Source organism: Sminthopsis crassicaudata, chromosome 4 (assembly GCF_048593235.1).
Source record: "Sminthopsis crassicaudata isolate SCR6 chromosome 4, ASM4859323v1, whole genome shotgun sequence".
Taxonomy (NCBI): Eukaryota; Metazoa; Chordata; class Mammalia; order Dasyuromorphia; family Dasyuridae; genus Sminthopsis; species Sminthopsis crassicaudata.
The window spans coordinates 247,158,184-247,164,107 of record NC_133620.1 but is presented as its reverse complement, the minus strand read 5'-3'; positions in this window follow the sequence as shown (position 1 = coordinate 247,164,107).

Genomic DNA, 5,924 nt, shown 5'->3' with positions numbered 1-5,924 from the left:
GTCATCTACACCTAGAGAGAGGACAGTGGGAATTGAATATGGATCACAACATAACATTCTCACTCTTTTTGTTGTTATTCGCATTTTGGTTTCTTATTCATTCACTTTCCTTTTTAATCTGATTTTTCTTGTTCAGCAAGAGAATTGCATAAATATGTTTACACATGATAAATTTAACATATATTTTAACATGATTAATATATATTGGATTTCTTGATATCTAGGTGAGGGGATGGAGGGAAATAGGGGAGAATCTGAAACACAAGACTATGCAAGGATCAATGTTGACAAATTGTGTATATGTTTTGAAAATAAAAACCTTTTAAAAAATTTTTTATAACATTATCCCTTGTATTCATTTTTTCCAAATTATCCCCCCTCCCTCCACTCCCTCCCCCCGATGACAGGCAATCCCATACATTTTACATGGGTTACAATATAACCTGGATACAATATATCTGTGTAAATACATATATTGACAAATTGTCAAGGCCTTTTAATTCATCTATTGAGAAAATATATGATTTGGTATTTTTAATATGAGTGGTTGCTTTGATTACCTTCTTATGCTGAACTATCCTTTGCTCCATGATATAAATTAAAAATGTCAAAATGAATTGTTTCTTTATGAATTCATATGTTTTGTTTGAAAGGAATTTATTTTAAATTATGAATAAATATTTATTAATATTTTCTAATAAATTTATTTCCCTGATTTAGTTGTTAGTTTTATGTATGTCTGAAAAATGCTTCTTTCTCAGTGTTTAAAAATAAGTTGTATAGTAGGTTTATTTTTTTTGTTTTATTTTTTTAAAAAGCATTATTAAAAGTTTGTATGAATTCTCTCATGAATGCATCAGGAACTGGAATATTGTTATTCCCTTTGATAGTTTCTGTATAAGATCTATTTCCTTTTCTAAGATTAGGTTATTTAAGATCTCTACTTTTTTTGTCGATTTTCACAAATTTTTTACTATATTTTTTATTTTATGCATTCTCATTTTCTAAGGAGATTAATCAAAGTTGTCTAATGATATCAACCAAATTGTCTCAATATTATAAATCTTTTAGAAGTAGCTTTTAGCTTTGTTTATCTTTACTGTAGTATTTTTGGGCATCCCATTTATTTTTTTTTCTGTTTTTCAGTATTTCTTCTTTTGAATTCTATTTACCTTGTTAGCTTCTTTCATATTAATTTTGTGATTCAATTTATCTAGTTCTGAAAAAGCAGGTTTGAAATTCCTCACCAGTATAGTTTTGCTGTATAATTCTTCTTGCAGCTCTCTTAACTTCTCCTATAGGAGTTTAGACGTTATACCACTTGGTACATATATGTTTAGTATTGATATTACTTCATTATCTATGGTACCTCCCTTAATTCTTTTAATTATATCTATTTTTGCTTTTATTTGATATGAGAACAGGATTGCTACTCATGCTTTTTTTTTTTAACTTCAGCTGAACCATAATAGACATACATAAAGAATTAAAACTACTAACTGTATTTCTTGCCATCTTATTTTCCCCAAATAAAGGGTTTTCTCTTTTCTTCCCCTCTTTCCCTCCTCTTCATCCTCTCCCTTAAATAGCCCTCCCCTTTTGCAGCCACTCCCCTTTCTTATACCTTTCTCCTTCTAATTTTATTCTCCTTTCTATTAGCCTCCCCCACTTCTTTCCTCTTTCCCCTCCTACTTCCCTATATGGTGAGACAAGCTTCTCTTTGAAGCTAAATGTTTCTGATATTTTCTCTTTGAGCCAAATCTGATGAGAGTAAAATTCTTACAATGCTCATGCCCTTCCCTTCTTTCCTCAATTGTAACAGGTCTTTTTTGCCTTGCCATGAGATGTAGTTTATCCCATTTTAACTCCATTTTCCTCTTCTTCTAGCAGAATCACTTTTCTCCTCTAATTTCTTTTTTATATCACAATGTACCCTCTAAGTATAATCATAACACAGATACAGTTCTCAAGAGTTAAATATATCATCTTCCCATTTAGGAATATAAGCTTTTTAACTTTTAAAAGAAGGTTATATTTTTCATTTCTTTTTACTTATTTATGTTTCTCTTGACTTCTGTATTTGAAAATCAGATTTTCTCTTTAGCTCTGGTTTTTAAACTAGAAATAAATGAAATTCACCTGTTTCATTGAATGTCCATCTTTTTTCCTTGAAAGATAATGTTCAATTTTGCTGAACAGAGGATTCTTGGAGGCAGTTCAAGTTCCTTTGCCTTTCAGAATACCAGATTCCATGCCCTTTGATCCTTTAAAGTGGAAGCTACTAGGGTTCTGGGTAATCCTGATTATGGTTCCTTGATATTTGAATTGCAATATTTTTTTAAAAAAATCTTTTTATTTACAAAGCATATGCATGGGTAATTTTTCCAACATTGACCCTTGCAAAACCTTTTGTTCCAAATTTTCTCTACTTGGCAGATAGTCCAATACATGTTAAATATTGTTGAAATATATGATAGATCCAATATATGTATATATATTTAAACAGTTATCTTGTTGCATAAGAAAATCAAGAAGGAAGAAAAAGGAAAAATTGAGAAAAAACAAAAAACAAAATGCAAGCAAATAACAACAGAGAGAGTAAGAATACTACGTTGTGTTCCACACTCTGTGCCCATGATTCTCTCTCTGGGTGTAGATGACTCTCTTTATCACTGCACAAGTGGAACTAGTTTGAATCATCTCAAAGTTGAAGAAAGTCACATCCCTCAAAATCGGTCATTGTATAGTCTTGTTGTTGCTGTGTATAATGATCTCCTAATTCTGCTCATTTCACTTAGCATTAGTTTATGTGAGTCTCTCCAAGCCTCTCTGATATCATCCTGCTGGTCTTTCTTACAGAACAATAGTATACCATAGCATTCATATACCATAATTTATTCAGCTATACTCCAAGTGATGGAGTTTCCAGTTTTTTGCCAATACAAAGAGAGGTGCGACAAACATGTAGATCACTTTCCCTCCTTTAAGAACTCTTTGGGATATAATCCCAGTAGAAACACTGCTGGATCAAAGGATATGGACAGTTTGATAACTTTTTGAGCATAGTTCCAAACTGCTCTCCAGAATGGTTGAATACATTCAGAGTTCCACCAAGAAGGTATCAGTGTCCCAATTTTCCCACATCCCCTCCAACATTCATCATTATCTTTTGCTGTCATCTTAGCCAATCTTATAGGTGTGTAGTGGCATATCAGACTTGTCTTAATTTACATTGCTTGTTCAATCAATAGTTATTTGGAGCACCTTTTCATGGGGCTACAAATAGTTTCAATTTCTTCATCTGAATATTGTCAGTTCATATACTTTAACCATTTATCAATTGGAGAATGACTTGAACTATTATAAATTTGAATCAATTCTCTATATATTTTAGAAATGAGGCCTTTATCAGATCCTTTGGATGTAAAAATGTTTTCCCAGTTTATTGCTTCCCTTCTAAACTTGTCTGCATTAATTTTGTTTATACAAAAACTTTTTTTAATTTAATATAATCAAAAGAATCTATTTTATGATCAATAATGGTCTCTAGTTTTCCTTTGGTCACAAATTCCTTCCTCCTCCAAACTGTCCTATGTTCTTCTAATTTGTTTATAATATTCTTTTTTTTAATTTTTATTATATATATATATATACATATATATATATTTTTTTTTATAATATTATCCCTTGTATTCATTTTTCCAAATTATCCCTCCCTCCCTCTATTCCCTCCCCCCGATGACAGGCAATTCCATACATTTTACATGTGTTACAATATAGTTTAGGTACAATACATGTGTGTGAATATCATTTTCTTGTTGCACAATAAATATTAGAATCTGAAGGTACATGCAACCTGGGTAGACCGATATTAGTGCTAACAATTTACATTCACTTCCCAGTGTTACTTCTCTGGGTGTAGTTATTTCTTTCCATCATTGATCAACTGGAAGTGAGTTGGCTCTTCTTTATGTTGAAGATTTCCACTTCCATCAGAATACATCCTCATACAGTATTGTTGTTGAAGTATACAGTGATCTTCTGGTTCTGCTCATTTCACTCAGCATCAGTTGATTTAAGTCTCTCCAGGCCTCTCTGTATTCCTCCTGCTGGTCATTTCTTACAGAACAATAATATTCCATAACCTTCATATACCACAATTTACCCAACCATTCTCCAACTGATGGACATCCATTCATCTTCCAGTTTCTAGCTACTACAAAAAGAGCTGCCACAAACATTTTGGCACATATATGTCTCTTTCCGCTCTTTAGTATTTCTTTGGGATATAAGCCCAGTAGTAGCGCTGCTGGGTCAAAGGGTATGCACAGTTTGATAACTTTTTGGGAATAATTCCAGATTGCTCTCCAGAATGGCTGGATTCTTTCGCAACTCCACCAGCAATGTATCAGTGTCCCAGTTTTCCCACATCCCCTCCAACATTCATCGTTATTTGTTCCTGTCATCTTAGCCAATCAGACAGGTGTGTAGTGGTATCTCAGAGTGGTCTTAATTTGCATTTCTCTGATCAGTAGTGATTTGGAACACTCTTTCATGTGAGTGGATATAGTTTCAATTTCTTCCTCTGAGAATTGTCTGTTCATATCCTTTGACCATTTATCAATTGGAGAATGGTTCGGTTTCTTATAAATTAGGGTCAGTTCTCTATCTATATATTTTGGAAATGAGACCTTTGTCAGAAACTTTGTTTTTAAAAATATTTTCCCAATTTGTTACTTCCCTTCTAATCTTCTTTGCATTAGTATTATTTGTACAGAAACTTTTTAGTTTGATGTAATCAAAATCTTCTATTTTGTGATCAATAATGATCTCAAGTTCTCCTCTGGTCATAAATTCCTTCCTCCTCCACAAGTCTGAGAGGTAGATTATCCTCTGTTCCTCTAATCTATTTATGCCTAAATCATGGACCCATTTTGATCTTATCTTGGTATATGGTGTTAAGTGTGGATCCATATCTAATTTCTGCCATACTAATTTCCAGTTTTCCCAACAGTTTTTTCCGAATAATGAATTTTTATCCCTAATGTTGGTATCTTTGGGTTTGTCAAAGATTAGGTTGCTATATATGTATCCTTTTTTGTCCTTTGTATCTAATCTGTTCCACTGATCTACTGGTCTATTTCTTAGCCAATACCAAATGGTTTTGGTGACTGCTGCTATATAATATAGCTTTAGATCAGGTACACTTAGACCACCTTCCTCTGAGTTTTTTTTTCATTAGTTCCCTTGCAATTCTCGACCTTTTATTCTTCCATATGAATTTTGTTGTTATTTTTTCTAGGTCATTGAAATAGTTTCTTGGGAGTCTGATTGGTATAGCACTAAATAAATAGATTAGTTTGGGTAGTATTGTCATCTTTATTATATTCGCTCGGCCTATCCAAGAGCACTGAATGTCTTTCCAATTATTTAAATCTGATTTTATTTTTGTGGCAAGTGTTTTATAATTTTTCTCATATAATTCCTGACTTTTCTTTGGTAGATGGATTCCCAAATACTTTATACTCTCAACATTTGTTTGGAATGGAATTTCTCTTTGTATCTCTTGCTGTTGCATTTTGTTAGTGATATATAAAAATGCCGAGGATTTATGTGGATTTATTTTGTATCCTGCCACTTTGCTGAAATTTTGAATTATTTCTAGTAGCTTTTTAGCAGAGTCTTTGGGGTTCTCTAAGTATACCATCATGTCATCTGCAAAAAGTGATAGTTTAATTTCCTCATTTCCTACTCTAATTCCTTGAATCTCTTTCTCGGCTCTTATTGACAAGGCTAGCGTTTCTAGTACTATATTGAATAGTAATGGTGATAGTGGGCAACCTTGTTTCACTCCTGATCTTACTGGGAAAGGTTGCAGTTTATTTCTATTGCATATTATGCTTACTGAAGGTCTTAAATATATG